Genomic DNA, 10,943 nt, shown 5'->3' with positions numbered 1-10,943 from the left:
TATTTATTTATTTATTTGACAGAGTAAAAGAGTGTGTGTGTGTGTGTGTGCATGGGGGTGGGAGGACAGAGGAAGAAGGAGAGAGAAGCAGACTCCCCACTGAGTGCGGAACCCGATGCCAGGCTTGATCCCAAGACCCTGAGATCATCACCTGAACCAAAATCAAGAGTCACCCACTTAAGTGACTGAGCCACCCAGGTGCCCCAAGTCCCAATTATATTTAAAAGGATATGATAAAATCCAGTTGCCAGCAGCATAAAAAAATTTCAGTGTCCAGCATCTTATAAAAATTACCAGGCATACAAAGAAGCAAGAAAATATGATACTAACCAGGAGAAAAGTCAACCAATAGAAACAGACCCAAAATAACAGATAAGGACCTTAAAATAACTGTTACAAATAAGTTGCACATATCAAAAATGTAGAGAAAAATGAACATAATTAGCAAAATGAAAAATACAAAAAAAAGGCTGAAATAAAAGTTCGAGATGAAAAATAAAATATCTGAAATGAAAAATGCAATAGAGAGATGAACATCAGTTTGGCATTACAGAAGAATGGCTCAGTGAACTTCAAGACGATCCAAAATACAGCAAAAAGAATAGAGAAGACTGGGGCACCTGGGTGGCTCAGTTGGTTAACCGTCTGCTTCAGCTCAGGTCATGATCCCAGGGTCCTGAGATTGGGCTTCGCGTCGGGCTCCCTGCTCAGCGGGGAGCCTGCTTCTCCCTCTTCCTCTACCTGCTACTCTGCCTACTTGTGCTCTCTATCTCTCTGTCAGATAAATAAGTAAATAATCTTTAAAAAACAAATAAAAAGAAAAGACTGAAGAGAGAATAACAATATTTAGGAACCTGTGAGACAAAATAAGCTGTTCTCAGATACGTGTAACTAGACTTCCAAAAGAGGAGGGAATGCAAACAGCATTTGAAGAAATAATGGCTGAAAAACAAAATCCAAATTTGATGAAAACTACAAACCACAGAGCTCAAAAACCCCAAATAGAATAAACAAAGAAAACCATACCAATGTACTGCATAATGATATTGCTGAAAAACCAGTGCTAAAGAGGAAAAAAAAAAGGCAAGAAGAAAAGACATTACAGAGGAACAAGACAGAAATGACAGCTGACATCTGGTCCTAGCCTGTGCTAGCCAGAAGACAACACAGTGACATGTTTAAAGCACCGAAAGAAAAACCTGTTAGTTTAGAATTCTGTACCCAGAGAAAATATCTTTCAGAAATAAAAGTGAAATCACAATTTCTAGGCCAAGAAAAGCTGACAATTTATTGCCAGCAGACCTGCACTACACAGAATTTTTATTTTTTAATTTTTAATTTTTTTTATTTTTTTATTTTTTTTTTAAGATTTTATTTATTTGAGAGAGAGAGAATGAGAGACAGAGAGCATGAGAGGGAGGAGGGTCAGAGGGAGAAGCAGACTCCCTGCCGAGCAGGGAGCCCGATGCGGGACTTGATCCCGGGACTCCAGGATCATGACCTGAGCCGAAGGCAGTCGCTCAACCAACTGAGCCACCCAGGCGCCCCTACACAGAATTTTTAAAGGAAGTTCAGGTAGAAGCAAATGACACCAGATGGAAATTTTTTCAGAGAGGAGTGAAAAGAACCAGAAATGGTCAATAGGTGGATAAATATTCTCACTTTTAATTGCTTTTTTAAAAAAACTGGCTATTTAAGGCAAAAATAACAGTATATGATGGGCCTTATAATACTTGTAGAGGTAAATAAATGAAAACAGTAGTACAAAGGATGGGAGGGGAGAAATGGAAATATGGTATCACTATACTTAAAGTGGCATAATAGTATTTGCAGGTAAATTGTGATAAGTTAAAGATAACCATCATATCCAGAAAAATCTGTCATCGGCGAAAGAAGGAAACATTAATGCCAATAACAGGATGTAAAATAGGGTACCACTACAGGCCCTACAGACATTGAAAGGGTAGTAAGAGTAAAATTGCAAATAATTTTATGCCAATAGATTTGATAACTTAAATAAAATGAAAACATTCCTCGACAAACACAAACTATCAAAGCTCACTCAAAGAAATATATAACTTTCATTACTCTATGTTTATAAAAGAAATTGAATTGGTAATGAAAATCCTTGGGGCGCCTGGGTGGCTCAGTCAGTTAAGCTTCTGCCTTCGGCTTGGGTCATGATCTCAGTGTCCTGGGATCGAGCCCCGCATTGGGTTCCCTGCTCAGCTGGGAGTCTGCTTCTCCCTCTCTCTCTCTGTCCACCCCTCCCACCTGCTCATGCTCTCTCTCGTGCTCTCTCAAATAAATAAAATCCTAAAAAAAAAAATCCTTGCCTCAAAGAAAACTCCAGACCCAAATGACTTCACTGGTAAATTGTATTAAACACTTAAATAAGAAGGAATACTAATCTGACAAAAACTTTTCTAGAAAATAGAAGAGGAGGGAATATTTCCTATCTCATTCTGTGAACCAGCACTGCCTTGAAAGCAAGACTAGACAAAAACATTACAATAAAGGAAAACCACCAAGTACATTTGTCTTACACACAGGTCTTCCATGCATTATAGCAAATAGAATCCATAGAGAAACATATAGGGGCGCCTGGGTGGCTCAGTCATTAAGTGTCTGCCTTTGGCTCAGGTCATGGTCCCAGGGTCCTGGGATCAAGCCCCGCATCAGGCTCCCTGCTCGGCGGGAAGCCTGCTGCTCCCTCTCCCACTCCCCCTGCTTGTGTTCCCTCTCTCGCTCTGTGTCTCTGTCAAATAAATTAAAAAAAAGAAAGAAAGAAAGAAACACATAAAAAGGATATTACGTAATGATCAAGTGAGGTTTATCTCAGGAATGAAAAATTGGTTTAACACTGGAAAATCAATCCATGTAATCCACCGTCTTAATAGATCAAACAGAAAAATGAGAAGCAAAGAGATGGAAATGCAGGAAGCACAAAGGGAAGGCAGGAGACACAGGAAGTAGTGATTGGGTTCTGAGAGGAGAGGGGCAGTGCAGAAGCAGTGTTTGAAAAGATAATGGCTGAAATTTTTCTGGAAAGTTAAAAGAAGCCAAACTGCAGTGTTAAGATGTTCAACAAATGGCTTGACAAGATATCCTAAGTAAAAAATCCACACCCAAACACAGGGCAGTGAAGCACATGACTATCTACAAAGGGACAGCGGGCAGCTTCTCAACACCAGCAATGAGAGCCACACAGCACTGGGAGTGATACCTTCAGTACGAGAAAGGAAAGGATTCTCTCTCTAACCAAAATGATTGAATGTTACATAAAACGTTAATGGTGACAAAAATTTGTGCACATGTGTAAATACACAACAGTAGGACATAAACTGGAAATACGAATGGAGATAATATTTTAAAGTCTTTGCTATCTGGGAGAAGGGTAAAGATACAGTGGCCTTTGAGAAGAACCTGCACATTGTAATTTCTAAAGTTACCATTAAAAGAATAAAAACAGAACCTCTAGCTTCTAGATTACTGGGAAGCGGGGATTAGAATGATAACAATCCTGAAGGAGGCAGATAACCCCTGGTAAAATAGTAGAAATAAATCTACATATTCGGAATGGCTTCCAATGTAAATAGAGTAAATTTTCCGTTTAAAAGGCAAAGATACCAAGGTTTTTTTAAAATAAGATTTAAAAAAAAAATTCCAAGTGTATACTGTTTACAAGAGATTCATCTAAAAGGATTCAGAAATGTTGAAAGTAAAATGATGGCAAAAATAAACTATGCAAACACCAAGAGCAAGATTGTGTAATGTTAGACAAAATATATTTTAAGGCAAAAAGCAGGACTAGAGTGCCATTTCACATAACATGGTGGGCAACTCTAGGCCCTATAACAAAATAAATAGATTATAAACAAGTTCATTTCTTGCTCACACAAAGTTCAGGATAGGTAGTCCTAGTTGGCAGGCTGCTTTCCACATGTTCGAGTTCTTTGGGAAAGAGAATCTCTTGTAGTCCCCGAGGAGGAAGAAAAGACTTCATTAATTTTGACTTGTATGTTCACAGGGGAAAACCAGCTCTGACCAGGGAATAGGATGCTCTCACTGGCCAGGCCTGACTGATACACGGCCGCCTGTGCCTGGGGGTTAGAGTCAGTGTCTCTGGAAGCTGGTGGACTGAGACTGGGGAGTTCATTAAATCTGGTGAGAAATCGTAGCACAGTAACCATTAGAAAAATGAACAGGTGCTTGCTGCAGAATTGCAGCAGGGGTGCCTGGGTGGCTGAGTTGGTTAAGCGTCTGACTCTTTTTTTTTTTTTTTTAAGATTTTATTTATTTATTTGACAGAGAGAGACACACACAGCAAGAGAGGGAACACAAGCAGGGGGAGTGGGAGAGGGAGAAGCAGGCTTCCCACGGAGCAGGGAGCCCGATGCGGGGCTCGATTCCAGGACCCTGGGATCATGACCTGAGCCGAAGGCAGACGCTTAATGACTGAGCCACCCAGGCGCCCCAAGCGTCTGACTCTTGACCTCAGCTCGGGTGTTGATTCAGGGCCCTGAGTTCAGGCCCTGTTTTGGGCTCCACACGGGCTTGGAGCCTACTTTTAAAAAAATTGCATTGCAGCAATTGTCAGATGTAAAATTCTTACAGATGTAAGAAATGTAAAAAATTCTTTTTTTTTTTTTTTTAAAGATAGAGACCGAGAGAGTGGGGCACAGAGGGAGAGGGAGAGTGAGAATCTTGAGCAGGCTCCATGCCCAGCACATAGCTCAAAGCAGAGCTCCATCTCAGGGTCATAACCTGAACCAAAATCAAGCATCAGATGCTTAATGGACTGAGCCACCCAGGCACCCCTATTCAAAATAATTGTAAAATTCTTTGTAACAAAGAATTCTTAGGATACCACTACACAGCCATTCAGTTAGCAAGAATTAAAAAGCCTGACAAATCTTATTGAAGAAGTTGAGCACCAGGAACTCTCTTACATGCTTCTGGTGGGAGTATAATTGTAACAACTGATCTGGGAAATAGTCTGGCTTTTATGTAGCAAGGGTGAATTGATACCCAGTAACCAGAAGTCCCATTTCTGGGTCTGCACGGGAGAAATACATGCTCATGTGCTTGAGGTAGCTGCACCAGGAAGATCTACTATCAGTAGTGTGTGTTTGCTCCAAAGCAGGAATTACCGAGGGGACAGGGGAATGGATAAGTAAATTATGGTATATTTACACAGTGAAATACTACACAGCAATGAAAATAAATGGCAGGTACAGCAGCAGAGGCGGAGTAAAAAAAAAAAAAAAGCAAGATGAAAGAATACATACAATATAATTCTGTGTATATAAAATTCAGATTTTGGCAAAAGGAAGCTATAAGTGCTGCATGCCTAGATGGTACATCTAAAAAGTAAAGTGATAACCGTAAAGGCTAGGGTAGTTGCTGCTCACAGGGGGAGGAAGGGGTTTGGGGTGGGAAAGAGGCACCCAGAGTTTTCGGGGTTTCAGCAGTGTTATCTTCCTTCCTTGGCCTGGATGGTAGTTGGACTAGTGTTTGTGTACCGAACGTACGTGTTGCCTTTGCTTTTTATGTGTGCAATACTTAAGATAAAAGTTATTTTAAAATTAAAGTAGTCTGAACATATTCAGACTTTGTAATTTGTGTCCCACTAAAAAAATGTGGAATATCCAAAGCACATGTTTCTGTAGAGTGGTTAAAATGTTTTCTTTAAACTTCTTTCTTGATCATTTTTTTTAATTTACATTTTTGGATTTCTGTTTTTAAAATCTGGAAAAATGTTCCCGGTGGAGTTGACCAAGTATTATTCTTACTCCCCAGGTAAGAGACTCCACTACATTCTTTGAAGAAGGATAAGATTGGCACTGCTTTGCTTCTTTCTTTACCGAAGTCTCTTCCTCCCGGACTGAGCTTTGCTGTATCTTCCTTACAGCATATGACACACGGGTATGTCACTGGAAAATTTTAATTTGTATAGATTTCTTTTTGCAGCTGGAACTAGTTTGCTTTTCATAAAAACAAAGTGATTAAAACACATCTTGAACTTACTCATTTTTGGCTTTAGCAGTTGCACTCTGTGACAGATGTATTTGAGTATCTTCCACACACATGGCACCATATTTGGTGTGTGTCTAACTTATTTTTATTTCTCATTTTTTTAAACCAGCATTACACTTGGAGAATAGGTGACATTACACCTGATGGCCCACTAATGATGAATGTGTTTGAAACCCAGGGCAGGGGAGAGGTTTCTGCCTCCTAGGCCTGCCCTCCAAAAGCCCAAGGCCCGCCCTTCCCAGCAGGACACCCACTGCCATGAAGTTGCCAGTGGCCCAGGCTGGAGGCCTACTCAGCTCAGGATTGCATCTTTTGATGCTTGGACTGTTTGCTCTGTAACCATGGTTCTCTAGGAGTTTGAAAGGAAACAAAATACCCTGTGTTTTAGTCTCTAATTTGTGATTTGAGTGGCACTTTATACTTGAAATTAAGAACTCTTTAATATGTTAGAACAGTAAAATAAATATAAAATGGGTTTGAAATATTTGCATCCAAAGTGAGATTTAATATATAGCTATTTTTGATAAATTGTTAAGTATCAAGAAAACTGCTATTTAAAAATCATTCATAATCACAGGACTACTCAGTTTTTCTCAGCTGTCTTGAGTTTTTTAGTTTGTGTCGAGCAGGGTTCAAACAGTGGCAGCTAGCGGATGCGGCCCTTCAGTCTGTTCCATCACTCGACAACCCCTCCCTGTCCCTTTTCCTCTGTGCGTTTTCTTGGTTGCTTGTTTGTAGTCAGAGGTTTCCCTGTGTTGACTTTTGCCCTTTCCACTGAGCGCGTTCTTCTGCCCGCTGCATCTGCTGTGACGTGGTGGGTAGATCCAGCGGCTTGCCCGCGGCCCGGCGCGGCCTTGGAGGGCAGGCCCTGCAGAGGCGGTGCTGTGTGCCCTCAGCAGGTCTTCCAGGCTCGGGCCAGTCTGGCCTCAGTCACTGGAAGTCATGAAGTGATGGTGTTACACGCTTCGTCATCTACTTTGCCTGGAGTAACTGAAATACTTCGACAGATAGAAACTTCCCCTCCTTAAGTATTTGGTTGCCCTAAAGGGCAGTTCAAATAGAAAAGGGAGGATCAGTGCTGGTTCTTTCTCTTTATCAGATCTCAAAACAGTGCGATGGTTCTCCGGCCACTCCCAAAGTGACCAGTGACTGTTTTAAGTAGTGTGACAAACTCATGAAATTAGTCCTCTGTGGTATGTTTAAATCCCTCGCAATTAGGATTCTTATAGATGCTAACATTGAGCCACTATGGCCAGCGGAGCCTCGTTGAGTGGGCTCCTTTGTCCTTTGATGGGCCCCACACTCTTCCTTCCCTTGCTTTCTGTGCTGGTAACATGTTTCAGATTCCTTCTAAACGTCTTTGCCACAGACCTGGCATTGCCTCTTTCTCTGAGCAGCTCTGGTTCCCTTTTGTAGAAAATCTTGAGACCACACTCTGGGCACTGGGGAGACTCACTGCTACCGGGCTGTAATTGTTTCCAGGCCTTTTGGACAGACAGCCTAGCAAATATGCTTTTTAAGTGAAAATATCATGAGTTCATACTGTTGTTTGTTTCAAATTTAGTATTATTTGGTTTTTACTTCTTTGTGTTTATATTGATATATCTTTTCTCTAATGCTGAAAACCTTGGTTTCTAACAACATTAGCATCATTACTTGTTTTATCCTATAAAATCTATGTGATACTTTAGAATAACAATACCAATATATTACCAACAGTATGATTCCTGAAAACAGTTTAGGGTTTCCTGCAGGTTTTTTTGTCTTTAGAGTATACATCCCTAGGGATATTTTGCCAAATTAAGCTTTAAAGTCACTGAGCCAGCCCCTTAGTGTGCCAGCAAGTTGTTTACATAGTCATATCCGTTTTTTTATTTGAATTTGAAGGAATAGCTTCTTTTAAAATTTTGTTGTAAGTTTATAAAACATTTTCATTTTTCCAAATCAAAATAAAATATTTTCAGAAATCAGGCTTTTGTTCCTAATCTTTATACCCTGTTTCTTCCTTCCTTCATAGGTAACAGATCTATTTTTAATGTATGTATGTGCACACAGCCCTCTTTCTTAGAAATTGGTAGCATACAATACAGCTTTTCTCCATCTTGTTTTTGTTTTTTAAACTTAAACAGCATGTTGTGAGGCCCACACTGTAGTATACATGGATCCTCCTCATCCTTTTTTGTGTAGCTGTGTAGTATTCCATCATGCTGGATGTATTACAGAAAACTTATTTTTCAAAATATGTTGGCTTTAGTCCGTATGTGTTTCTCCTGTGTGTGAATGTCATCAGTTTTGCTCTTTAATCAGTTGCTGATTTCTTAGTAATTTGGGGACCTTATAAGCCCATTGCTTGTCTGTGCCTGGTTTTCCTTATGTATAAAATGTAAGGTTTGGACTAGAAGCTCAAGATGGGTTATTTTAGCTGAAAGACTGCAGATAAGTAAACTGAATCTGAGAGCATCTCCCTAGCAACAGAATGTACACCGTGGGGTGCCTGGCTGGCTCAGTTGGTGGAGCATGCGACACTTGATCTCGAGCCCCATAGTGCGTGTGGAGATAACTTAAAAAAATAAAATAAAATCTTCAAAAAAAATGTACACCCTATATCCACAGAGGTGGTGGTGACAGGGAGTTAGATCAGGCGTGCTGAAACCAACAGGTCTTAAGAGGTCAGTAAATGGTTGTCAGAATCAGGGAGGCTAGGACGGTTCTGCTGGGGCGGCTGGCTCAGTGCTGGTGGTGCTTCCTGAGGTGGGAGCAGGTTGTTGTGGCGGAGGCAGAGATGTGTCAACTAGGGATGGGAAGCACCGAGAACGGCAAATTGCATGTTGGCTGCATTAAATACGAGGGACCTGTGTAGCAGGACAGACTGAGCGAGGTGGTCTGGGAGCTCGGGAAGGGTGGTGCTGCGGTGCTCAGAGGAGAAGCTCATGGGTACAGGTCTGCCGGATGAGGTCTTGGGAGGGGGTGCGATTGGCCAGCGTGAGTGTGCGGAGGAGAGAAGAGTGTCCGCACCAGCACCCGAACAGCCCCTGCCTTTAGACCACAGTCAGAAAGAGGGGAGTCTGCTGGAGAGATTTGGGGAGGGAGGCATTGACATAAGAGCCAGTGCTTTGTGGAATCTCATGCTTTATTCTAAAAGTCGATTTAAATATTGTAATCCAGTCCTTCATGTGGCCACGCGATATGTTTTTCACTCATATTTTCAAGTAAAGTTGATGCTCCAGGGAAATGAACCTTATCACACGTGTGCAGCTGCTTCTGCCTCCTGTCCAGGCTCAGCCTCAGGGCCACGTCCACCTGGATGTGAGTCTTTGTGGCTTGCCGAATGCCCTGGGCCTCAGCCTGTCTCCCTCCCAGACGGTAAGACTCTGGCCCTGGGCCAGGAGAGGCGCAGCTTCTTTGCACAGCCAGGGTTGAAGGAGTGCTTTACAAAGAATCCCTAAATCAAGGAATATTGGCAGTGCTGGGCCTCACATAGCTGTTGTTTTTCTAAAGGATTTAAGACCAAGTTTTATACTGGGGTTTAATCTGGTTCTTCTCCAGCTGTGAGCCTGTGGCCAGCCGTCTGTCCTGTCCTCATCGCCCCTCCCCCCCCAGTCTCTTTCTCTCTCTCAAGTGGGGCTTTTCATACATGATTATGATCTGCCTGTTTGTTTGGAGAAGAATGGGTCTCCTCTCTTCTTTACTTTGTCAGTGCGTCATCCATAGGCCCTCTCTCCTAGCCGAGCATTTGGCATCAGGTATCGTGAAAAGAGCCTGTGCTGAAATGTTTGCATAAACACGTATTGCCAGAAAACTTTTTTTTTATCAACAGAGCACACCTGTCTGTTTATGGTTTTCTCTCATCTTTTATTGGCATTACTTAAATGATATTTTTAATTCCCCTGCTGGGCTTGATGTCGAGCTCATTTTCCTACATCCATGTTATGTTTAGTACTTTCTTGCTGGCAGGAGCCATTTTCTTTGTTTATCTGATGCTTCCCTTTTTTGGTTTTCCCCGGGCTTTCCAGTTCTTGGAACACCCTTTTGTCAGCAGATGTGTTTTGGTTTCCAATTTCCAATCTCCAAGTAAGATGTAGCTCAACTTAAATCACAAGTAGGGAAGATAAATCGTTAGAGTAATGAAGGCGCAGAGGAATCCAGTCCAGCTCTTTGCTGTATCCCTAAGTACGGATATGCCTCAGCTGAGAGAGGGGGGCTTCCTGCGGAGCTGACTAGAAACCAAAATTTTGTGAATTTTCTCAAATAGAAGTTTTTGCATTTGGGTAAAAATATGGCCTCAGAATGTAATAAATTCATGCCTAAACATGTAGCAAAAGTAAATAATGTAATAATAGAGTAGTAATTCTACTCAGAGGACACGGCAGAGTGGGAGTTCTAGAACTACGAAGGTCAGGCCCTGGGCAGGCCCTGGTCCTTGGGGCAGCCCCGGCCACCACCTCCAAGGCTGCTGCTTCTTCCCGGTGGTTTCTGCTCTTGGCTTCTCTTTTCCCCAGAGTGCACAGACCCCCGGAGTCATTTCTCAGTCACATCCCTTCCCTACCTTATAGTTTCCACTGTGCTCTCTTTGCTTCGTGTATCTATTGTTTCTGTTCGGCAGAACATTTCTCTTTCTCTTTTTTTTTTTAAGATTTTATTTATTCATTTGAGACACAGAGAGAGAGAGGGAGAGAGCATGAGCAGGGGGAGAGGCAGAGGGAGAGGGAGAAGCAGGTTCCCCACTGAAACAGGAGCCTGACGCGGGGCTCGATGCCAGGACCCCCGGGATGCTGACCTGAGCCGAAGGCAGACGCTTAACCATCTGAGCCCCCCAGGCGCCCCAGGAGAACATTTTTCTTGATGTGTGTGGAAGCAAACATCTTCTTCCCACACTTGATGCTGAACAGGTGAGGTGTTGGCAG

At 42.2% G+C, this 10,943-nt stretch overlaps 1 protein-coding gene across 2 annotated transcripts in view; it reads left to right on the top strand.

The window, feature by feature from the left end:
• The first annotated feature begins 5,837 nt into the window (after positions 1-5,837).
• TRAF3 (TNF receptor associated factor 3) overlaps positions 5,838-10,943 on the top strand; it is a 51,444-nt gene continuing 46,338 nt past the window's right edge. For both annotated transcript variants that reach the window (XM_044918072.1, XM_044918071.1), the window contains exon 1: positions 5,838-5,928. The gene's annotated coding sequence lies outside the window, so the exon portion shown is untranslated. The remainder of the gene's footprint in view (positions 5,929-10,943) is intronic.

The sequence above is a fragment of the Neomonachus schauinslandi genome, chromosome 9, assembly GCF_002201575.2.
Source record: "Neomonachus schauinslandi chromosome 9, ASM220157v2, whole genome shotgun sequence".
In the NCBI taxonomy this organism is placed as follows: Eukaryota; Metazoa; Chordata; class Mammalia; order Carnivora; family Phocidae; genus Neomonachus; species Neomonachus schauinslandi.
This window is presented reverse-complemented; position numbering and strand designations above follow the sequence as displayed.